We start from the raw sequence: 26,982 nt of genomic DNA, 5'->3' as shown, positions 1-26,982 counted from the left end.
TGAAGCCATTCGAATAAAGGCTCAGTCCCTTTCTTCAAAATCTTTGCCTCAACTACCTCTTTTGCCTTAATTTGGATGATCATTTTTAGGAGAGAAATGCATTCATCAAATCTTGCCTTCTCTGTGGCCAAAGTGTTGTGATTAGATATGATATTATCCTTCTTGGTTTCCAATTGAAGGATAACATTTCCAATTTGATCAATCAAAGAAATTCCATCTACATTGAGTTTCTCAATCCATTCTCTTCTGATTTGACCAAAATGCCTATCTTTCTAAAGTTGTGAGATGAAAGCTTGCAATTCTTATGTTGTGGGGTTCTCAGTAGTAGGCACACTAGTAATGGTTGCCAATGGAACAACTAACTACCAGATAAATCTTTTCAATTCTTCAATCTCATCCTTCATCTTGATTTTTGACAATTTGAGGCTCTCCAATTGTTCTTCTATCACCTCATTACTTGATCTCCATAGGCCTACATTTGTATCATGTCTAGCCTCACCAAGATCAATTGAATACAGAGTGAAATCAGTGGGTGTCATGTCCTCAATTCTCCCTACTTTGTTTGGCTTTTCTATATCCATTGTTAAGTGTCATGTTTTTGGATCTTGCCCAAGTATTGATAAAGTCTTTTGCTTCTTAGCTTTCACTATTGTAGATCTAGAGAGAACTGCTTGACACATAGTATCTTTTGCAAGGATGCTCTCCTCTTTCCTCTTTCTCTTCCTTTCTAAGGTGTCTTCTAGCCAAGAATCAGTACTAATCACCTTAGAAGTAGCCACAAGAGACTCTATACTGAACATTTTCTTCCTCACCAGAGTCACTGCAACTATAGCCGCAGAAAAATAATTCTTTGGATCTTGAAAAAGAAGCCTAGATGAAGTCGAGGATCTCTCTTCCTCTTGATTTTTCCTCGTAGCTTCATCATATTTAGTGGACTCACTACTACTACTCTTTTCATCCTCGATCTCTACTATCTGAATGGGGAAACTAGTTGGCTTCAAAAGAGGAGTGCTTGTAGATCGACCAGGGCTATGATGAGGAGATGGAGTTGGGGTAACATGAGGAGATGAGACTGGAGTAGTAACATGAGGATGTGAGACTAGAGCAGAAACATGAGGAGGTGAGAATGGAGCAATAACATTATCTTTTGACTCTATCGATGCTAGCTTAGGCTCCAATAACTGGTAGAGAACCACTTTCGCAAGTTGGAGCTATTGAAATGTTTTTCTTCAGGGGTTGGTCACCTCGTCCTATAGATTGAGCATGCCCTTGGGTGGTTGTAGTTGTAACACTTCTTGTGGCACTCTAAAAAGAAGTGGGAGTAGCAGTGGCTAGAGAAGCTTGAGTAGTCCTACCCTCACTCTGATCCTTTTTTGTTGTCCACTCAACCCATTTTTAAATTCTCCTGATGATTCGAGCCATTATAACATCAAGGTCTTCTTCCATATCAACATATGGCTCAGAACTGATTGGAGCATTTCTCAATTTGGTCAAATATGTATTACTATACATATTTTTCCCATCATCTTCTAGCCCTTCCACATCTAAGTTAATGTCATATGTCTTTATTTGATCCACTATCAATCTATAAAAAGCCCAATCTTGGCTTTTCAACTCATCTTTACAATCTGCCCAATAATCCTCCATAATAGTAATATGCTTGATTACACTTCCAATTTGAAGCACATCTCTAGCATACCCATTTGGGTCAAACATAGGCCTCACCACTTCATACTCTTCTAACTTGTACTTGTTCTCAAATGTCTTAAGCATGTTTTTAGCATCTAATTGAGTCTCACAACTATAGGCCCCAACTTTCATAGGGAATTCATACCCCTTCTTCCTCAAATTTGCACTCAACACATTCACCTAAATCACTTGCCTCATAATCTAAATGAGTACAATCATGGCGTTCGGGTATCTAGGCAGATTTATAGGAAATCCATCAAATGTTGCAAGATGCAAATAAGAAAAGGATGAGAATTGAATGAAATAACTACCAAATTCACTAATGACTACCACATACTCTAGGATGAATCCCCACTTTGGACATCCATGGAGTTCCCTACATATTCTCATTGTGAATGAAACATTTTCTCAAATATACTCCACATAAGTATTCTGTAGTTGCAGGCATGGATAAAATTCATAATTTTTCATGTCATTGGGAAAATTATCTAATATGGGGAGTCCTAGCCACAATTGTAGGAAATCCAACATATAAATCAAGAAAGAAGACATATAAAATGAATTGTAGAACTTAGTCACACTAAGAGCCCTAGGTAGATGTTCACTTACCTCATATGCCCAGTCAACATATTGTGTATCTAAGAAAATAATTTGCACCAAAAAGAAGTATTGTTCTACAAAATTAAGGGCTTCTACCTCACCTTTAGGTCAATGCAAGAGGACCAGAATGTCCATAATCTCGGGCTTGAGATCAATGCTGAAAAGGGTTTTAGGGACCTTACTCTTAGCTCCCCTTGGCTTTTGGAAACAAGAACTCATGATATCTTTTTGCCACACCATCTTCTTCAAAGAGAATTTAGACAAGGCTCCTCCATTCATTAATTCAGAGAACTCCTCTCACTCTTGAATCCACAGGCAGTTCACTACTGCTTGCCTATCAATTGAGATTAGCAATACTACTAGAAATATGACTGCCTCTACTAATCCACTTCTTAGAAGTTTCTCCATTATGGGGTGAATTGGCTCCATCCTTAGTCTCCTTTAGAAATCTTGCATGTTGAAGAAGCGAAGTGAAGTGTCTATGATATTCTGACATGTAGACTTGATTCCATCTAATCCATCAAAACCGGTGAATCTTGTTGCCATTTGTCTGATATAAGGATAAACTAAAATCTAATAATTGCAAATAGTGCAAAGAGTGAACCTTGTAACTTTGAAAAAATTTTGGGAGCACTATTCAACATAATAGTTCAAAAGAGAAAGTAGTGATTTGAAAATTTGTAACGCTTATCTTTATATAAGAACCCTTAACCTATCCGTTGATTTTCATGATCCGTGCCACATGAGTGAATTTAAGGATAAATCTTTTGAATTAGTAAATGTGAGGGTTCTAATTGATTTTCCTCTATCTTTTCACTATTCCCATTGGCCCAATGGCAACTTTTTTTAATTATAGACTTACTTTTCCATTTTTAACGTATTTTAGAGAAATAGAAATGGAGTACTCCTTGGGAAGAGATCTAGCTGACTAGATTCTATTTAAAATACATTCACAAACTCAATTGATTTGCTTCAAATATTTTCTCAAAACATGCCATGATCAATTTACACAATTACTATGCTTGCAGGAACGATTTTCTATTACTTGCAGAAAATTGTTGTCGAGGGTAGAAAGCTCGTAAAGGAGAAGGCAATTTCTACTTTTTTGCTCGTGCCCTCATTTTCCCTTCTCTACCCTAATGGCTTTACTTTAAGCCTCAGGAAAACATAAAATTAGCTTCACAAGTGAAAGATGGGACCCACTGACTTAGTTTACCTTTTCACAAATGCCTTTTTAGAAAACTGATTTCTTGGTTCGAAACCTACCGAGGAGAAGTTGTTTCTGAGTTTTCCATTGATGCTTTTTTTTTAATCATCTTAGTGAGTTTTGAATGATTCCCATAGTGAAAACATGGCAATACTTGAATGATCTATCCATAATAGAATTTTTCTCTCTTCATTTAAACTCACAAATCGCATTTGTGAATCTCGATGGAGTTTAACCTTCGAGGTGTAAAAACCAGCCAAAGAGAAAACAAAACTAGATTTTCTATCATTTCAACATTCTTCATATCCAAAACAAAATGAGCTGCAAGTAGTTCATCTAAAGTAACATAATTCAAGAATCTCCATCGAGTAAGGTCCTAAACTACCCAAAAGACTCATGATGATAAAGAAAACCCATTCGGCCATACAATGCAGGAGAAGAGAAAAGATGAAAACTCGATGGAGATGCTTATTAATTGAGGGAGAAAGGACCAACTAACTCAACCAGACTAAACACAATACAAGTTAATTTCTACTTTGCAAAATTAGTAAAAAATAAAAAAGTAGGGCAATAGCTAGCTCTGGCTGGGGACTTGGGTAGAGCATGCCCAAGCAAGGAGCTTAGAATCTCTAGTTTCACAAAAGGATATGAAAGGTGACAACACAACAAAAACTAAACTAAACAAGAAACAAGGAAAAGAAAACAAAAGGGAAAAGGCTAACTAAGACACACACAAGACACTAAGTTTAACTATAGTACAGTACAGGGGCTACCTATTTTTAATCTTCAATTTGATAAAGCTTGAGATCCTAACCATTATAAGTCAGGGGTAGTACTTCACCATCTTCATATGCCAACTTGAAAGAATTGTTTTTGACTGCCTATTGAATTCTAAATAGACCTTTCCACAGAGCGTCAAACTTCTTATGCATTCCTTTCGAAGCCTTTCTTTTGTCCCAAAGTAGTACCATGTCTCCTACCATAAATTTTTGAGGTCTTTTTTTCTTATCAAATAGCTCTTTCACTCGAATTTGGTGATGTGTAATGTGGTCTACAATTTCCCTCCTTTCTTCTTCAAGTTTTCTTAGATATAGGATCCTCTTTTCCAGACCATCCTTACAGACATCATCCTCAATTACTGTTTTGAGTTTGTTCGTGGCTAACTCCAGAGGTAGAGGCAGATTGGCTTTAGTTCCATAAACTAGTTCAAAAGGGGATATACCAATTGCCCTTTTGGGTGTCACTCTATCTTCCTAGAGTGCTTCATGAATCTTTTTGTGCCAGGTCTTTTGATTATCTGAGACTAGCTTCTTAACAATACTAATTAAGTTCTTATTGCGAGACTCTACCTATCCATTCCCTTGAGGGAAATAATTAGATGAATGACCAATGGTGAACCCATACTCAAAACAAAAATCATTAATTTTGATTGAAGAAAAAGAAGATGCATTATCCATCACTAATTTAATAGGAACACCAAACCTAACCAAAATGTTTTCTTTTATGAATTCACACACCACCTCGGAAGTAGTCTTCTTCATAGCTTTAGCTTCTACCCATTTAGTTAAATAGTTAGTTGCAGTTATTATATACTGATGAGCAGCACTAGATTTAGGGCTAATAGGACCAACAAAGTCAATGCCCCACTATTGAAAAGGCCCTTCAATCATAACAGGTCTCAAAGGTAGGGCAGCTAGTTGAGGATGTCCGAAAAACATCTTGCACTTTTCACACTTTTCTACCCAAGTATATGCATCTTTAAAAATCCTAGGCTCATAATAACATTGCCTTAGTATTTTAAATGTTGTGACTGATGAAGAGAAATGTCCTCCACAAGCTTCATCGTGAACTATCTTCAACAACTTTTCTTGTTTTTGCTTATCTACACACCTAAGAAAAGTACCACCAATAGCTCTTTTGAAAAGCTTACCATCCTAGATCACATACTTAGCTACTTTTAATTTAAGGTCTCTTCTTTGCTTTTCATTTAGGCCCTCTGGACATTCGCCATACATTAAAAGCTAAGAGATGTTTTCAAACCATGGATCGTAGGGACCTATAGCTAACACCAATTTCTTCTCACCTAATTCTTTCAACTCTTCAGTGATTTTGTTTTCTACAATTGCCTTACATAGAGAATTCCCTCTTATCAACTTGGTAGGTTTAATCTCTATATCGTATTCCTGTATTTTTGCTACCCATGCTCCTCTGACATTGTGACCTATATCTTGTTGCATCAGTATGCTCTTTACTGCTACATCTGGGACAAAAATTATTGAATGTGAATGTAGGATATAGAACCAAAAAATGTTAAGAGCCTTGACCATTGAAAAAGCATGCTTTTCAATTTGTGAATATTTGAGCTCATGGTTCTTTAAAGGTATGCTCATAAAAGCAATAGGAGCTTGTCTAATCAATATAACATGTTTTTAGTTACAGGATTGGACATCCCTTACTACCAAAGTACTATGTTGATCTTCATTAAATGCCAATTCAGGAGAATGAACTTGAGATGATGTCTGCAAAGTATATGCTCTAGTTTTCACTAAAAGTCACTACTGCCTTGAATACAATAACCATTAAGGAAATCTAGTTTATCCAAAGGAAAGACAACTATTAAATACTTGGAAGGGAATTATAATTATTTAACCATACATCTATGCACCTACTGCTATAGGAACAATGACTGGTTCTGTTTCTAGTGGCTGCAAGAATGGTAGTTCTAATCCTAACTTAGAAAACTGAGTCTAAATCCTACTTACAAAAGTAAACTCCACCTTCCACATGGGCCCCCATGCAAGAATGAAGGAAAAGATCAACTCATACAAAAGCATAGAAACTTAGCAAAGTCATGTATTCATTCAAATATGCAGTATTATAATAACTTGGGAAAACAACAAGATGTCTATCAACTCTATCTGTCTGCTCACTACTTAACCTCAAACAAGGTCTTAAATAAAAGGAAGGCAAACAAAAAACTCCTATAATTATGAATTCCTCATGAAGGAAAGTTAGTTACAACTTAAGACTACAAGCATGCAATTGTAAAGAAATTAGTTATCCCTTAAATTCCCCACAAATATAGATCATAGCAAATGCTAGATCTGCTCTTTTATCTAACTTTAAATAGCTTCCAGGAATCTAGGTATCATGCTTTGCATGTTTAACTGATCAGTTTGATGCTTGCTTCCTTGCTCAACTACTTTATCAAGTTCCTCTTTGTTATTCATTAAAACAAGTCCCTTATGACTTTGTCGCCAAGTCTCCAGCTACAATGGTGTCATAATGCTTCTCATTAATACCATCAATGCCTTAGTGCTATTCCTTTGTAGTTTGTTTTTTATTAACTCCAGCTTAGCTTGTATTCCTGTGATCAACATTTAATGCACACAAAACTTCTCACAAACATTTATTTGCATTTATTAGTTTACAAAGAAAAGGCATTAATTATTCAACTAATAGTTTTTGCAATCTCTTCAGCTATAAGAAGATCTACCCATATCAAACATTCATGAAGAAAGATTTTTATCACAAAACCAACCCCTTTTTAGATATAATTCTGATTATCATTTTTATGCCCTATGTCCATACTTTATACATCAAAAGTTAAAAGCACTTATACTAAAACATGATAAAGTTCAGTATGTTATAGAAAAATATTCATAAAAAGGGCCAAAAAGACTTCTATTTCTTCATGTCATCAGAGGTTGTATTCCTTCATCATTCTCCTGCATAAGAATAGCTGACAATGTATGTTCAAAAGAATTTAAAAAAATGATAAAGTCCCACTTATAATTTGGATGGCACAGTACTGGACCATTAGCAATAGCAATTTTTATATCATGGAAAGCTCACTTTCTTGCCTCATCCCATTTGAAATTTGAATTCCCTTTCATCATGTCTACTATATGTTTAGTAGTTTCCACAAAATCAGGCACAAATCTTCTGAGAAAATTTACCTACCCAAAGAAATATTTAACCCCTATTTTTTTTGGGGGTAGGCTCAGTCTCTGAATAGCTTCTACTCTTTCAAGGTCAATTCTAATGCCTTCCTGGGACAATATATGGCCAAGGAGATTTCCTTCTGTCACACAAAAAACCAATTTCTTTGGGTCGAGAGATATTCCATGCTCTTGTCACCTTTGTAACTTTTTCGTCAAGTCTTCCACGTGATCTTTTTTTTTTTTTGAGAACACGGTAAGGTCATCTAGGTATATGACTATGATTAGGTCTTTCAAATTAGTGAATGTCTTACTCATGCACCTTTGGAATGTAACACCAGCATTGATAAGTCCAAAAGGCATTCTACGATATGAAAATATACCCCAAGGGGTAGTAAACACCATGTTATACTTGTCTTTCTCTTCTACTTCAACCACGTTATAACCTGAGAAACCATCAAGCATAGACATCATTTTAGATCCTACTATTGTTTTCAATAAATAGTCCATATTAGGAAGAGCAAACTTATCTTTCAGGACGCTTGATTTAGGTTGCAAAAATCAACATAGATTCTTATTTCTCCATTATTTTTTTCAATGGGTACTATATTGGCTATCCAAGTGGAATGATGAATGGGATAAATAATTCTTTCTTTTAACATCTTATCTACTTCTCAGAAGATGGTATCAACGACTTTAGAATTATAGTTCCTTTATTTCTATCAGAAAGGGACTACATGAAACTTCAGTGGAATTTCATTTTTTACCTTCCCATTTCTATAACTTTTCAAATCTTCATAGCTCCAAGTGAAAACATCTCTATATTCCATAAATAGATTCTTTGTAGCCTCTTTCTCTTCAACTGAACAACACCTCCCAATGTAGATCAGTTTGGGATTATGAATATCTCCAATGTTAACTCCTTCATATTCACCCATTGTTGGCCCCTTTTTTGCTCTCTTCTTCTTTATGTAAGCATCATGCCTATTAAATAGTTTTTCTAAGGCCATGAAATACGGGGGAATAATGTTTCCTTTCAATTGAACTTCCACATTTTGACTCTGTTCTTTCTCTACATCAGGGTTTTCATGATTGCTTCCATTGGATTCGTAAGAAAAGATAAACTTGTCATTCTCAAGGAACATCTACAAACTTTTATCATTATTGAAAACTTGACATGATTTTGTATTATCTAGAATGGTAGATCGATACACAATCTCAATTTGGTACTTCTTGTCTTGGAAATCTGGGTGAGGAAGTAATAGGGAACCAGAGACAACCAAGGAATCAACTTTATTATTCATCTCTCTCAGAACCACTTCAATAGAGAAGGGATCTAGACCCTCAATCTCATCCCAAACTCTATTCCTGTAATTTTTTAGCTTGTAATTTTTAATAGAATACTGCCCCTTTACCTGCTTTACAATAAGCTCTACATCACCTTGGGCTTTTAAAGTCTTTAATCCTTTTTCTTTTGCTATCATTATCCCAAGTAATAAGGCCTCATATTCCTCAATGCTATTCATATTCCCAAATTCTAATTTGAAAGCCATAGGTTCAAGTTCTCCTTCCAAGGATATCAATACTACACCAGCTCCAGATCCTGAAGAGGCACAACTTCCATCACATTCAAGTGTCCATATGCCTAATACATCTTTATTTCCATTGGAAACTTTGTTGCTTGGATTTTCATCCATTTTTTCTTTTGGGTTTTCTTCAGTAAGCAACATATAATTGCCAAACTCTAATTCTTGATATAGGATCTGAGCTTTAGGGTCATCTAATTTCAACAATGTGAACTTTACCTTTTCTTCAAGTTCTAATTTTACTTTCTTATTCCCAATAGATATTACTACTTCTAACCAGTCTAGTTTTATTTCTCCTCCTAAGTTACGACAAAAACTTCTACTTAATAGTAGTCCATAGCTTGTTGGGATATTAGCTACTAGGATAGTCAATAGGAGCTTCTTTTCTAGATGTGACGTTAAAGCTACCTGAGCATCTTTAATCTATTCAAGTAAGGGAATTTTCTTGGCATCCATTGAATAGCATCTTCCATGCACTTTATTAATATTGAGACCCAAATATTTAGCTACAAAATAAGGCATAACATTATTTGATACACCCGAATCTATTATACAATTACTAAGTTTACATCCATTAATGTACAATGAGATATAAAAAGGTTTAGGTTTTTGCCTAGGAGAGGTTACTAAAACTATGGAATCTTCTTGATTAAACAAACCAGATGTCAAGGTTTCATCCTCCTTTTCAACCATTATGTTACAATTAGCATCTGATGTGTTTCCTTTACATCGGTCTACAAGTCTTTTTAACTCAAAAGGATGTGACTTTAAATAATCAATAGTGGAGATTTGAATTTTTGACTCTTCACAAAATTGAATGAAATCAAAGGATGTCTTGTCCTTACCTATTTGTGAAGTAGACGCTCCTTGATCAATATGTACATTGCTTGTTGAAGGACTAAAGTCATTCTTGTGAGTGTGACTAGAGGTTTGGCTCTTTAACCTTTGTCCACGGGTAAGCACTGTGTATGAAGTTCCATCAATAGTTGCATAACACTCACCTTTTGATTCAAAATCTGATTTTTATTCTAAAAATAAATTCCTAGAGTTTCCATTTGAATAAGAATCAAGTTTTGAACAAGGAGCCGCAGTGTTTAATTCATTAGTAGATAACAACTACATCATATAAGAAATCTCCTGACAATTCTCACTATCATGATCTGTGGTCAAATGAAAGATGCACATATTTCCTTTTTTTGGCACTGCTTCAATTTGCAACCTAGGTTGTGAACTTGTAAGCTATGGAAATCTACTTTCATTGCTTCTTCCTAGTGAATTTTTGTAATTCTACTGACAAGAGCTATTGAATTCAGGTAATTGCTTCTTCATTGCTACTAATTCATTAGACAACTTATGAATCATCTCTTCTAATGATGTGGTATTACTAGAACTCCCTTTAGTTTGAAGTTCTCATTTCCATTTTCTTGCAGAAATTAAATCATTCTCACATTCAATCACTTTCTTTTGTGCATCAGCTAGATCAGTGAGATGTGCTCTTCTTAGATCATAATTGAAATCTAGAGGCATAGCGCTAATAAAGAAAGTTTTGAGATTACCAGGTGTGGGTCTATCAGCAGTAGGAATTCTGCTATTAATCTTATTGAATTTGGAAATGAAATCTCTCATGCTCATAGTTGGTTGGTTCTTAATTGGAGTCAACTATGTTAGCAAGGCATGTTCATTTTCCATAGTTTTGAATCTTGTCTCAAATTTGGTTCTCATTGTATCCCAATCAGTTATTGATCCATCAGCTAGATGATAAAACCAATCTGTTGCACTATCTATGAGGGTTTCTACGAACAATCTCATGGCAGCATCTTCATGTCCCACTCCTAAGATATGAGTAGCTGCAAAGAAAGCTTTAATGTGTTCATCTATAGTGACTTTCCCATCACCTGCAAGTTTAGGAAAATTCTTCCTTGAACTAGCTAGGAGTGGATGGTAAGAATTCAATGCTAATGGTCCTATTGTCATGGCCCATGGAGTGGCCATGATTGTTCTAGCGATATATGGCAGAAAATTAACAACTGGAGGGGAAGTAACTTCGTGAAGTGCTAACACCTCACAGGGGAAGGGAGTCTACTCTAACTTTTACCTTTGCCTTTCTGCTTTGGGATGTCTAAAATTGGAAACCTGAGCTCTACAAGTTTATTAAAGGTAGGATCTTGCCCACCCTATTCTTTGGTACTTCTGAGGAACCTAAAGTGTTCCAGGATGTTGGATCTAGTTTATCTCTAAGCTTATTGTCTTAATTTTCTTTCTACTCTTTGGACATCTTTCCTTTCAATAGCTCTTTCCAAGGCTTCAAATCTTCTTTCTTCTTCCTCTAATACCTAGCTAGCATTCTGATAATGTTCAGTGTTCCTTCTATGCCTCCAAAAAAATGTATTAAGGGACAAAATTATGTCCTCTTGGTCATCTTGAAAACCAAGGTTAGGTCGGAGCACTGGGATTATGTTTTCATGATGTAGTACCATTTTCCCTCATGACATAGAATTTTTTATCAAGTGACTATTTGTGTCCCCAGCAGAGTCACCAAAAATTTGTTACTAAACATTTTTGTCCTTTCTTGTTTCTTAAGAATACGACTCTTTTAGTGCCCAAATCATGAACAATATCTGATTACAATAGTTGAAAAGCCGTTCCTTGATTATTAGTTTTTCTTTGAATTGGTAGGTACAACTCCCTTATGGAATGGTATGCAATGAATTATGTTTTGATCCTAAACTAACACAGGGTATGCCCTTAACCCGAAAGCAGAAGAGGCCAACCAAATTAAGCCTAAGCAGGACTTAATCCAAGCAAGGGAAATTTTCTATTCTATGACCCAATTGATAGAACTCAAACATCTTATGAATTCATACACTCAACACTAAACTAATCTGTAGCAACCATTAATAGAGGTATAAATGAAGTATAAAAAATAAAAAATCTAGTGAGTCCTTCTCTTAATATTCCACAGCACATTCTACTAGGTTTATTCACAACCTCGAAACATAGGAATGAAACCTCCTTTCCTTCCTACTATAACTTAGTTTAAGAGAAAGAATCAGCTAATTAACAACTATCAACTTACTAGAACAAAAAATAATTGACATAAAATACTCTTTAATTGACTCTGCAACATCAAGTATCCTACACCAAAAATTTTTGACCTTTCATTAATCATTCAACTTCATACATATAGAGTTTGAGAGATGACCATTATAATAGGAATTTTAATCGGTTCATCTTCTAAGGATGAAAAATGGCAAGATGTGAGTTTGTCGTATTAAAAAATTTACAAAATTTGTAAAGTTTACAACAGAAAATGAAAAGGGAGCATCAACTAAATCACTTGGGCTTCTTTCCTTTTTTTAGTTTTTGCTCTATATGCCTTAGCAGCAACTATAATTGGAATCATTTCTTCATTACTAGGCACATGTACATTAGTGAATCTTAAGAGCCACTTCAAATGCTCTCGAGCCAGCTCCTTTACTTCATTTAGCTAACTTGTCAATTCTTTAGTAGCCACCTATACGCATCCATCAAGCATTTGCAACTCTGATACTCTATTTTGACTACTTGAAGTCATTCCAGATAGGTTATCCAAGTATGTGGAGAAGTTGTTCTTCATTACTTCTATCCCAATAAGATCTTTCCCTTGCCCACTAGTTTGTGAGTCAGTGTGTAATCCTCGCATGAGTTTGAATGCTCTGTCTTTGGTTTTCCTCAAATTTTCCCCTATTTTTTTGAGTCCCTCTTCAGCTTCTAGAATCATCTCCAACTTAAATTACATGCTTTGAAGCCATTTGAATAGAGGCTCGATCCCTTTCTTCAAAATATTTGCTTCAACTACCTTTTTTGGCTTCATTTGGATGATCATTTTTAGGACAGAAATGCATTCATCACATCTTGCCTTCTCTATGGAAAAAGTCTTGTGACTAGATATGATATTATCCTTCTAAGTTTCCAATCAAATGATAACATTTCCAGTTTGACCGATCAAAGCAATTCCATCTGCAATGAGTTTCTCAATCCATTCTCTTCTGATCTAACCAAAATGCCTATCTTTCTGAAGCTATGAGATGAAAGCTTGCACTTCTTCTACTGTGGGGTTCTTAGTAGTAGGCACACTAGTAATGGTTGCCAATGGAACAACTAACTACCTAATAAATCTTTTCAATTCTTCAATCTCACCATTCATTTTGATTTTTGACAATTTGAGGCTTTCCAATTGTTCTTCTATCACCTCATTACTTGATCTCCACAAGCCTACCTTTGTATCATGTCTAGCCTCTCCTAGATCAATTGAATGTAGAGTGAAATCATTGGGTGTCATGTCCTCAATTCTCCCTACTTTTTTTGGCTTTGCTATCTCCATTGTTAAGTGTCCTATTTTTGGATCTTGCCCAAGTATTGATAAAGTCTTTTGCTTCTTAGCTTTCACTATTGTAGATCCAAAGAGAACTACTTGAGACATAGTATCTTTTACAGGGATGCTCTCCTCTTTCCTCTTTCTCTTCCTTTCTAAGGTGTCTTCTAGCTTGGAATCAATACTAATCACCTTAGAAGTAGCACCAAGTGGCTCTATACTGAATATTTTCTTCCTCACCAGAGTCACAGCCACTGTAGTCATAGAAAAAGGATTCTTTGGATATTGAAAAAGAAGCCTAGATTAACTTAGGACTCTCTCTTCCTCTTGAGTTTTCCTCGTAGCTTCGTTAGACTTAGTGGACTGCTACTGCTTCTTTTATCCATGATCTCTACCATCTGAATGGGGGAACTAGTTGGCTTCAAAAGAGGAGTACTTGTAGATGGACCAGGGCTATGATGAGGAGATGGAGTTGGGGTAACGTGAGGAGATGAGACTAGAGTAGTAACATGAGGAGGTGAGACTAGACCAGTAACACCATCTTTTAGCTGTTCAGTCCTCATTTCTTCGGTGCTAGCTTGGGCTCCAATAACTAGCAAAGAATTGCCTTGGCAAGTTGGAGCTATTGAAATGTTTTTCTCTAGGGGTTGGTCACCTCCTCCTATAGATAAACAGGCCCTTGGGCAGCTGTAGTTGTAACACTTGGTGTGGCATTTTGAAAAGAAGTAGGAGTAGTAGTGGCTAGAGAAGCTTGAGTAGTCCTACCCTTACTTTGACCTTTGTTTCTTGTCCACTCGACCCATTTTCCAGTTCTCTTGATGATTTGGGCCATCATAACATCAAGGTCTTCTTCCATATCAACATATGGCTCAGAACTGATTGGATTATTTCTCAATTTGGTCAAATATGTATTACTATACATATTTTTCCCATCATCTTCTAGCCCTTCCAAATCTAAGTTAATGCCATATGTCTTTATTTGATCCACTATCAATCTAGCAAAAGCACGATCTCGGCTTTCCAACTCATCTTTATAATCTGCCCAATAATCCTCCATAGTAGTAACATGCTTGATTACACTTCCAATTTGAAGCACATCTCTAGCATACCCATTTGGGTCAAACATAGGCCTCACCACTTCATACTCTTCAAACTTGTACTTGTTCTCAAATGTCTTAAGCATGTTTTTAGCATCTGATCAAGTCACACAATTGTAGGCCCCAACTTTCATAGGGAATTCATACCCCTTCTTCCTCAAACTAGAACTCAACATGTTCACCTGATTCTCTTGCCTCATCATGTCGTTTAGGTATCTAGGTAGCTTCAGAGGAAATCCATCAAATGCTACAAGATGAAAATAAGAAAAGGATGACAATTGAATGAAATAACTTCCAAATTGACTAATGGCCACCATTGCCTCTAGGCTAAATCTCCACTCTGGACATCCTTTGAATTCCCTACATATTCTCATTGTGAATGCATCATTTACTCGAATATACTCCGCATAACTATTCTGCAGTTGCAGGCATGGATAAAATTCATAGCTTTTCACATCATCAGAGAAATTCTCTAATCTGGGGAGTCCCAGCCACAATTGTAGGGAAGCCAACATATATATCAAGAAAGAAGACATATAAAATGAAATGTAGAACTTAGCCACACTGAGAGCCCTAGACAGATGTTCACTTACCTCATATGCCCAGTCAACATATTGTGTACCAGAGAAAATAATTTGCACCAAAAAGAAGTATGGTTCTACAAAACTAAGGGCTTCTACCTCAACTTTAAGTCAATGCAAGAGGACCAAAATGTCCACAATCTTGGGCTTGAGATTAGTGCCGAAAAGGGTTTTAGGGACCTTACTCTTAGCTCCCCTTGGCTTTTGGAAACAAGAACTCATGATCTCTTTTTGCCACACCATCTTCTTTAGAGAGAATTCAGACAAGGCTCGTCCAATTGTTAATTCAAAGAACTCCTCTCACTTAGGAATCCATAGGTAGTTCACTACCACTTGCCTATCAATTGAAATTAGCAATATTTTATCTGATAGTAAGATTTGTTTTGTGTCCGAATCGTAATGATTGATGCATTCAATAATCAACTTTGGAGCTTGTACTACTACTAAAAATCTGACTGCCTCTACTAATCCACTTCCTAGAAGTTTCTCCATTATGGGGTGAATTGGCTCCATCCTTAGTCTCCTTTGGAAATCTTGCATGTCAAAGAAGCGAAGTGAAGTGTCTTTGATATGTTGACATGTAGACTTGATTCCACCCAATCCATCAAAACCAATGAATCTTGTTGCCATTTGCTTAATACAAGGATAAACTGAAATCTAATAATTGAAAATAGTGCAAAGAGTGAACCTTGTAACTTTTAAAAAATTTTGGGAGCACTATTCAGCATAATAGTTCAAAAGAGAAAGCAGCAACTTGAAAATCTGTTACACTTATCTTTATATAAGAACCCTTAACCTGTCCATTGATTTTCATGATCCACACCGGATGAGCGAATTTAAGGATAAACCCATCGAATTAGTAAATGTGAGGGTTCTAACTTATTTTCCTCTATCTTTTCACTATTCCTGTTGGCTCAATGGAAACTTTCTTTAATTACAGACTTACTTTTCCATTTTTACCCTGTCTCGAAGAAATAGAAACAGAGTTCTCCTTGGGAAGAAATCCACCTGACTGGATTCTATTTAAAATACATTCACAAACTCAATTTATTTGCTTCAAATATTTTACCAAAAAACTCCATGATCAATTTACACAATTACTATGCTTGCAGGAATGATTTTCTATTACTTGCGAAAAATTACTATCAAGGGTAGAAAGCCCACAGAGGAGAAGGCAATTTCTACTTCTCCACTTGTGCCCTTGTTTTACCTTCTCTACCCTAATCACTTTACTTTAAGCCTCTTGAAAACATAAAACTAACTTATCAAGTTAAATATGGGACCCACTGACTCACTTTACCTTTTCACAAATGCCTTTTCGAAAAGCTGACTTCTTGGTTTGAAACCCACCAAGGAGAAGTTGTTTCTGAGTTTTTTGTCGATGCTTTTTTTTCAATCATCTTAGTGAGTTTTGAATGATTCCAGCAATGAAAACATGGCAATATTTGAATGATCTATCCATAGAAAAAATTTTGTCTCTTCATTTAAACTCACAAACTACATTTGTGAATCTCGGCAGAGTTTCACCTTCAGGGTGCAAAAACCCGCCAAAGAGAAAATGAAACTAGATTTTTTGCCATTTCAACTTTCTTCATATTTGGAGCAAAATGAGCTACAAGTAGTTCATCTAAAGTAACATAATTCAAGAATCTCCATCGAGAAAGGTCCTAAACTACCCAAAAGACTCTTGATGATAAAGAAAACCCATCCGGCCATACAATGCAGGAGAAGAGAAAAGATGAAAACCCAATGGAGATGCTTGTTACTTGAGGGAGAAAGGACCAACTGAGTTGACCAGACTAAACACAATACAAGTTAATTTCTACTTTTCAAAATTGGTACAAAATAAAAAAATTGGGGCAACAGGATTGAATGTGCTATTAGTGAGAATTGAATGAATGTAAATGAACTTGGTTTTGTTTCCTTCACTCAACAGATTCTATGTCTTACTTTCTTCAACATAGGCATCTCTTTTGTTCTCTCTATTGTACATCATAGTTTATTTTTTTTTGGTATAGTTAATTGTATAAGGAGGCTAGAAACTAGTGGATGAAGTAGTTGAGGGATAGACAATCCAGATATTGTCAAAACATTAGTTAATTTTGTGATCTGGGAACTTCCTATTTCACCATCTCTTCCTTTTCTCATATTTTCATAGCTTGTTATGCATGTTTCCATTTATTACATTTTTGTTATAATAAAGTGTATGTTGTGAGTTAGTCCCCCTTTCAACTACTGAAGTTTCTTAAAGTGTTGAGCAACTTGGTATTTGCCTCTTCTGCTCTCTAGTTAAGAAAATGCCCTGAAAACCAAAAAAAAAAATTCATTACATATCTTGCATTCAAAAGGGAGCTTTACCTTTCAATTTAGGGGTCCTTGATAGATTACTAAATTGACCCATTTTGTTGTTAACATCTTTGTTCTACATAGGTCATTGACATGTTTAAGAGTCAATGTATGAACCAAAAAGCTAAGGAGACAAACTTTTAACCAATAGTTTTTGGTGACTCTATTGGGGAGTATACTCATATGTCCTAAGTTTTCTTAGTAAGTCATTTTTTGGCTTTACTAAGAAACTTAAAGATTGTCTTTGTGGCACTCAATTAGTTGAGTCATGCATAAAACCTTACAAGAAGAAATTATGTTGCCTTGTGAAGGAAAAGTCCCAATAGTCAAACCTAATCTTGGCTTCTAGGATGGACAAGAAGACATAATAAATTAGTTGAATATCCTTTCTTAGAAAATTCAAAAGTCCCTTGACCGATATAGAAGAGTAAGCTTCACACTTGAAAGAGAGCAAGCCAATGTTGAATATTGGGAGGGAGTTTTATGGGAAAGAAGATTAAGAGAAGCACACTCATTGTAAACTAAGATAGTTCACCTTGGATGCTAAATATAACTATAGTGCTCATGGTAAAGGGTAAGTTGACCTTGTATTCAAATAATTGCAAAAATTTGAATTCCCTATATTACTACACTTTATTCATCTTTGCCTCCTATTTACTACACTCAAATCCCATAATTGTGCAATGCTATTAACCTTCATAGAGTAGTTACCCATATTGTTGTCACTTTTCAAGCCATACCAGTAATCCTCCCTACTTCAATGGTTATTCCCTAGAGTAACAATATTGGCCCTCTAGGACTTGCTACCAATAATGACCTTGCTAGAGCTTCTTGAAATAATTTTCCCAAATTCAATAGTGATGCAAAGGTCTCTACTAATGAGCACATCACATATCACATGCAGCATTGTTTGTCCTCAACATGAAGATGTAGTAGTAAGGATGTTTGTGTAAAATCTGGTTGAGAACACAACTAACTGGTATCAACACCTTCCAATGGGATGTATTAAAACCTAGGACAACATATAGAATTGATTTGAAGCATGCTACAAGAGTACAGAAGATGAACATACTCTATTGACTTAACTTGCCTAGATAAAGAAGGAACCTAGTGTTCCTATGAGAAACTTCATTGCAAAGTTCAATAAGTTGGTCAATAGGACCCCTGCAACAAGTAGACCTATTGTAGACAACCAAACAATGTTCTTCATCAGCTCCATGCTCCCTGACATAAGTTTTCAAATTTGGCATGAGCATGTGGCTAACCTATTGGCTACTTAGACCCTAGCAATTGAATTGGAGGATCATCTGATAGAAGATAGGAAATGGAAAAGAGAAATTTAGAATGGAGCCTCAACAAGATCTGTCGAAGGCATAACCAACAATACTAAAGAAATGCTTTAGAAGCTATCTATAAAAATTATTTCCATGAAAAGACAAATGGGGAAGCCCATTTCTTCACTCTAGCAACCATATCAAGATATTCCTTGAAGGCCATATAAAGGCAGACCATTGCAATTGTCATCTACTCAAAAAAATCTTGTTATTGAGGCACCTCCCAAGAAGTAAAATATGTACATATTTCACCTAAGAGCTGATCACGATGATGGTTCCTACCCTAAAATGAATAGGTATAAACAACTCACTACTAGTAATCAGCTAACCATCTCTTGGTTTTGTTTCCTTCATTCAATAGATTTTATTTCTTACTTTCTTCATCATAAGCATCTCTTTTTTTCTCTCTTTTGTACGTTGTAGTTTATTTGTGTTTAGTATAATTCATTGTATAAGGAGGTCAAAAACTAGTAGATGAAGCAGTTGAGGGATAGACAATATGGGTATTGTCAAAACATCAGTTAATTGTGTAATCTAAGAAAAACCTATCTCGTTATCTATTAAATTCCTCCTACTATCATAGTTGGTTACACATGTTTCCATTTATTTCATTTTGGTCAAAATAGATTGCATGTTGTGAGTTAGTCCCCCTTGTAATTGCCTAAGTTGCTTAATGTTTTGATCAACTTGGTATTTGCCTCTTTTACTCTTTGGTTAAGAGCATACCCCCAAAACCTAAAAAACAAAATTTATTGCATATATTGCATTCAAAAGGGAGTTTTATCTTTCAATTCAGGGGTCCTTGATAGATTACTACATTAACCCATTCTATTGTTAACTTCTTTGTTCTCCACAAGTCATTGTGTTGTTTAAGAGTCAGGGTATGAACCAAAAAGATAAGGAGACAAATTGTTAACCAATAAACCTAAGGAGTGTTAGGATTAACTATGAATAGAAATGAAAGTTACATGCAAATATTACCAATATTAGAAAATAATAGATCACATAGAAGAGAACACAAGAGACTAAGATTTAACAGGGTTCACCCAATCCATGGCCTATGTCCACCAACAAAAACTCCAATATTATTACTATCTAGTGAATATAGTCTATAATCCCTTACATATCAATACTACCACAAGAAGCTACAATATCACCATGCATTATGAAATCCCTAACCCTAAGCCTTTTTATACAAGTTTTTTACCACTTACAAAATTAGTCTAGAATAAGTCATCCAATAGAAAAATAAAAACCGATGCCTTTTACAATATAAGGTCATTTTTTTCTTAGGGGGTGTTGCCCCCTAAAACCCCCATGGGAGCATTTCTCCTTGACCCCACCCTGTACTATGAGAAGGAATGTACTTGTGGTGCTACCCTAGGACCTTGCAGGAGCACTACCCCCAAAACCCCATAGAAATAATCTAGGGAGAAATTGTGCCAAATAAACCTCCAACTCTAATTAGGCTCCACATCACAATAATTGCCCACTTGCAGACTAGTCAAACTCCACACCAATAACCTCCTACTTGGAGACTGATCATAGCAATGCTAAACCTATAGCTCCTGCTAGAATATCAAACCACCCTGGACTCTATTGCTCTTTTATTCTATTCAATCTAGAAGACCAAACAAAGTTGAAGAGGAATTTATCTTCTCCCTTTTGACTGTCAAGGTAATCATATCTATTGGACTATCAGATATTTGTATCTTCTCCAAAATTAATTGTCCATAATCCAAAATTGATCAAATGAAATGGTACCACAACTGTATGTATTTTATCTTTGAATGTAGAGAAAAATTATTCACAAGATGAATGGAACACTAGCTATCTATGACCAATAATTATCCCTCCATGGGTGTCCCAATTCTTCCATGAAGAATTGAAGCAATATCATCTCATTGGTTGCCTCTGTAGTAGCAATATACTCTGCCTCTCTGCCTCTTTAGTGGATAAAGTATAACCTTCTGTAATGGAGAAACCTAGCTCACTACTACCCCACCAATAGTAAATATATAACCTATAGTACTCCACCTATTATCAATATCACCTTCCAAATATGAGCCAACATAGCCTATAAATTAGTAGTAGAGCTCCCAAAATGTAAACACTTACTGGATGTTCCTCTCAAATATCTAAGAATCCATTTAACAATATTCCAATGCTCAATTCTTAGATGACTCATATACCTACTAATGACTCCCACTATATGTGCAATATCTAGCCTTGGACATACCATAGCATACATCAAGCTTCCAATAGCTAAAGCATAAGGTACCTTGGACATCTTAGCCTCCTCTTCTTGTGTCTTTGGACACATCGCCTTAGTTAATTTCAAATGAATAGGTAAAGGTGTGTTGATATCTTTAGCATTATCCATATAGAAATATTGCTAAATTTAATCAATCTAAGATAATGACAATTTTCATACCAAGGATTTCCTTTGCTACCCCTAAATCCTTTATAGAAAATTAATGTGGTAACTATTCTTTTAACCCCTTAATGTAATCCATTTAGGCCTAGCTACAAGCATATCATTAGCATATAAACATAAAATAATGAAGTTTTCATCATCTAATCTCTTAAAGTAAACACAATGATATGAATGCCACCTACTATATCTATGCTCATGCATAAAATTGTCAAATTTTAGATACCATTGCTGAGGTCCTTGTTTCAATCTGCACACTAGATTATCCTTACCTTGGACCTCAAATTATTGTGGCTATTCCATATATATCTCTTCATCCAAATCACCATGAAGAAAAGTTGTTTTAACATCAAGTTTCTCCAAAATAAAATTTTCAATAGCAACAATACTTAAAATAGTACAAATAGAAGTCATTTTATACAAGCATTTTATTGCTTACAAAATTAGGGTTAGAATAACTCATCTAATAGAAAAATAGTAGCCAACACTTTTTACAATATAAGGTCATTTTGGCTTTGGTGGCTCAGCTCATGAAAATCCCCACTAGGGTGTTGCCCCTTGACCCCACTCTATACTATGACAAGGAGTGCACCTAGGGTACTTCCCCAAAACCCCCATAAAAATAATCTGGGGAGAAATTGTGCCAAATAAACCTTCAAGTATGATTAGGCTCAACATAACAACAATGAGATCTTGGTAAATCTCATTAAAAATATCAAGGGCCTCAGAAATCATGTTGCAAATAGAGGATCATTCTTCCACATCTCCCTCTCATTATGTAAATCCTTAAGCGAAGAAGTCATAATGAGAATAACATAAGAAAAATCCCCATAGTCTATATCCTTATAAGGATTATGAAAATTTTCAAGAATCTTATCTATGCTAGAAAATCCAAGGCCCAAATTATTTATGCAGTCATAAAGCTCTCCTACCTTGGCCTTGGGATAATTGTAGGGTGTTGGCCTGATTTTTCACTATGCAGAGGTTAAAGGAAAATCTTGTAAAAAATCATTTAAAATCTTGAAATTTTGAAAATTAGGGTTTTATTACTTGTATTTTTTCAAAGTCATCAGATTGCCCTAGCTTTAGAATACCCCCAAAATTGTTTTCAAAAAAATGTTTTAATGACATTTTTCCCCAAAGGAGGGCTTGCATAAGCATGAGGTCATTATATTTTTGTTTAATCTTACGTGAATGCACTTAGCATACAAATTGACTAAACATTCTATTAGCAATTACCTCTAATGACACAAATTCTTTTTAATCGTTGATCCTATTGAGATCAACGAGTATTGCATACTCGCAATTTGAAGATGCAAGGCCTTTAATTAATGTGAGCATGCGACTTGGTGACACATAGCCTTTACATTCCTAAATTATGATGAATCATAAATTGAAAGGAACTTTTACAAGTTTTTCAGTACTTTTGTGCACATCCTAATTTTCCAGCGATGTCATTGTGGATTCACCTACAGAGATATGCAGTTTATCACCAAGAAGCATCAGCCATTGATTTCATCTCAATCAAGGGCTAGCGCTTCCCGCAAGAAGAATATGCTAGACAGATAAATAATGTGGGGAAGTGAAAGTTGGACAAGTGGCACAGTCTGATGAGATGGGCCCACTGTTAAAAGAATAATGGTGAGATGTCCTCCGTGGTGTGTGTCAGATGAGTTGGAACAGGTGGAGGAAAACAATTCATCACTATTAGCCAATATGCTACTCAAATGGAAAATTTTATGTAACCATTGATCTATCAGAGATCAAAGGCCAGCGCATGCCAGTAATTTGAAACTACACAGGAAATAAGTAGTGCGGGCAAGTAGATTTTTGACATGTGGCAAGGTGGGCGTAGGTATTTGCAAAGCAATATGCCACACTGTAAATGATTGATGAAATGTACTGCCAGATGTTCCACACGGAGGAGTTTTGACTACTGGATGGAAATGAAGTCTTATCAACTATAGATCTTTCGAAGATCTACAGTTAGCACAATCTGGCATTATGAAGCTATAAGTCAGATAAGAAAAGCAGGAATACACCTTTGCGACGCATGTCATAGTGGGACTAGACCACCAAGAATGTAGGAGTAATGCCATAGGTTCTGCCAAATGTGCTTAGTTGGAGCTATTTATGATCTGGGCTAGAAAGGTGTCAAAAATAAACACAATAGTCAGAACATGCAGGTTAAAAGTAGTCATGCCATTGGCCCAAGTGGATAACGTGAGCATAAAATGAAGAGTTGCTTTTGATCGTTGATCTTTATCCTGATCAACGAAAGGTGCTACCTCGCATTTTGAATTTGAGCAATGTTTAAACAAAGTGGGAATGCTTCCTGCAGACACATGTCTGTGGTGACATCAAAATTTCTATTTAGATGCCCTGCAGGGTAAGATCAGTATCTCCGTTGATCTTTCAAAGATCAACGACTGGCGCAAGACTACAATTTGAAAATGCTTGTTAAATAAGGAAAGTGGGAATGCACCAGCACAACACATGTACTAAATGATGCCAAGTACTTGCTCACCCAGAAGAAGATATGGGATCTGTTGGCATGGAATGTGGTCAGACGGCATGAGCTCATATGGAAATTTCTTATTGGCCAGTATAGTTGACTTGTTTTTATTAGAAAGTAGATTAGTTAGATCATCAATCTTGTCTTGATCGATGAATGGTACTTCCCTGCAATTCTAAGATGAAAGGATTTTAAATAATGTGGGGAAGTGGAATTGTGATATATAGCATTGTTTTAAAAGTCGTAATGCTTCTTACCTTTTAAATCAAGACCATTTGATCTGGTGAAAATCTATGGATGGGTTTCAAACTTGGATGCAAAATGTGGGTAACGATTACTGAGAGTAAATATGATTCAAACCTTATGCGTGTGATTTTATTGCATGGTAAGAGCCCAAAATTTCAAAATTAATGAACCACTAAAGCACAAAGAGAATATCAGGGCATACAAAATTTTTAGAACTAGGGCACAAAAATTCTTGGTTAACAATCTAGTAAAATTGCAGAAGTTATCACATAGTGCAGAAGTGCAAATTTTGGAAGGTAAGTACTTTGTGGTTTTTTAAGCAAATTAAAAGTATCTGTTGTTGTGAAGTTTTTCGGGTTCATTCAAAATGCCTCCCCAAAAAGAGTTTACTAGGCAAAAAGATTATTTGAAATGTTCTATGCATGATGAATTTCTTGAACAATTTCCCTTATTAGGGCATGAAATAACTAAGGGGAGGGAACTCATCCCGAAACATCCCAGAATAGTTGTAGCAGAGGGTTTTTACAACAAAGCTAATTGGGTAAGAGATGCCCAGGTTTGATTGGTAAATTAACAGTCCTCACTATTTTCTTTGATATTGATTTATTGATTGACCTAGCAAAGAAATATGATCCTATTATGGGATGGGTAAAAAATCATTTTGGAATCAATCTTTTTAGGGTTTTCCCTGAGCTGTTCAGTGAGGTTTTCAACCTTAACCCTAACCATGTTGTGCATGAAATCATTGATATGGATGATCTACAAGCCAGATATGATGCACAACGAATTTACCTAAGAACGGGGCCACTACAGGAGCATGCTGCCAAGGTTGGTAATTTGCCTATGATTACAGCCAGTACCCCAGAGCCATTGTTGAGAAGACATTTCAACTTGAGAGCTCAAGCATTGTATTTTTCTCTTTGCAAGATTTTTGGGATAGATGAAGGTGATCAAATTATAGGTTCTATTGTCCTTATAATGGCTCAAAACCTTCAATTTGGAATGAGTACCATTCTAGATTTCGCCATTTTTCTATCAAAAGAGATTCACAATGGTTTGGTTGGAATAGAAAGGGGAAAAGTAAACAAACCATTCTATTGGTATTCATTGCTGATGCATGTATGCTTATACAAGGGATACACTTTCTTCCCCAAGGGTATGGAGTTGGAAATAACCAAGGATGGAGAAAGAAATCTAGTGCAGTTATGGAGTGTGGATATGACTTCAGAAGCCACAGATGCTAGTTATGTAAGGTTTGACAATTTTTTTGCATCTAGGCTGAGATTGCTTTTGAGAGGGGATAGCCCCAGAATTCTACAAGCATTGTTGGAATTGGTTAGACCTAGAGATCATGCACAAGGGCTATTGGTTAGTCATAATTGTGGGTATATAATCCCTTATAAGGTTTCAACTGTGATTAGGGTATATGGTTTTGTGGGAAAGCCACATGTGTTGCCTTTTCATGTGCCTTTGAAGATTGGGATTGCTGAGCTTTTATGGCAGATAGGCACTATAGATGAGAGGGAATTGATTAAGAAGGGCACTTTCTTTCAAATTGTTATTCTAGTGCATGATTTTGTATTTGTTAGAAAAGGGTGGAAGCACCTAATTTTTTTTTTCGATAGATATAACATGGCAGAGTCTCATGCCAGATTCATTGACCCTAAAGGATTCTATGACATTTTAAAAAAAAGAGTAAGAGCTTCCCATATGGTACATCAGGTTTACTATCCAGAAGATATAATTAGAAATATCTTCACATTGTAGGAACAAGAATTGAGAAAAGAGAAATGGATAGTTTTCAATAAGACCCTGGAATTTACTAATGCTTTTGACCCCCAGTATGACCCATTGAAAGATAAGAAATATTGAGGAGCTAAAATACAAGCATTAATGAATAATTTTGCCATAATAATTCAAACCATGAATGAAAAGAAAGCTATGTATGTTGAAACACATCTAGACAAGCTTGCAGAAGCACAAAGAAGAATAAGCAGTAGAAATGTGGTAGCTCCTAGACAATATACATTGCAGAAGAGGGCAGGTTATGTTATGATTCGAAATGTGCAACAAGCACCCTCTCATTAGAAGCAAAGGTCAAGAAGCCCATCTGCTGCCTGCTCTCCAAAAAGGCAAAAATTAGAGCAAGGGTCTTCTTCTTCTCAAAAGGAACAATACTCCCCAAGCCAATCCCCAATCCATATAGATGATGAAGCATCTCTAAGGGAATATCTTAGAAAAATGGGTGGAGAAGGGGATTTTATGGTCACTTCTACAAATTTGGATGTTGGAGAGCCACAAGAACCTCCTACACCTTCCTTGGACCTAACCATTGCTGATTACCAACGTAAGGAAATTGACCCAATAGTTGCACAGGCTTCTGAAAGATTTATTAATGACGAAAATTTTGTAAGATCTAGGGCTTTTGCTCAATTTTGGTGGAGATTAAATATGAGAAATTTTGAGAAAGCCTATGAGAAAATCAAAGCTGAACAACCAGATAAACCTGACTCAGTTATTAAAGGAGAGGTGAAGTCAAATTTTTTGAATGATTTTGCCCAGTTTACTCCTGAAGTTGGGAGGCAAATAGTTAGATAGTTAGGAGTCCTCCTTCTACCAAAATGGGATATAGCAAATGCAATTATTTTTTATTTAGTAAGGAAGTAGAAAGATGTTCAACTAACAACCGTCGAAGAAATATTGCAGGCTCATAGAGGAGTCAAATTTACTGATTACCAAAAAGCCCTTGTTATATGGTCTATGGAAAAGAGGCAAAATACCAGGATGCATAAGTTTCCCACTGTAAAGCATACTAGTACATTGACAGTATATAGGGTTGGTGAAGTAACTAGTAAGAAAATAATGGGAATGACCTCAAAAGTGCTAAAATTGGGTGGTGTTGTATCTGGCCAGGAAGAAGATAGGTTTACCCAACTCAATGCTAGGTTTGAAGAAGTTTTAAAAGCGTATGAGGAAAGGGGTATACAGATATAGTCACTGGAAAACAAAGTGTCTCAAATGGAGAAGATACTTGGGAAGAGAAAGGTGGGAG

This window comes from Cupressus sempervirens, chromosome 4 (assembly GCF_028749045.1).
Source record: "Cupressus sempervirens isolate cs-2001-9-10 chromosome 4, ASM2874904v1, whole genome shotgun sequence".
Classification (NCBI taxonomy): Eukaryota; Viridiplantae; Streptophyta; class Pinopsida; order Cupressales; family Cupressaceae; genus Cupressus; species Cupressus sempervirens.
Note: the sequence above shows the minus strand (reverse complement) of the source record.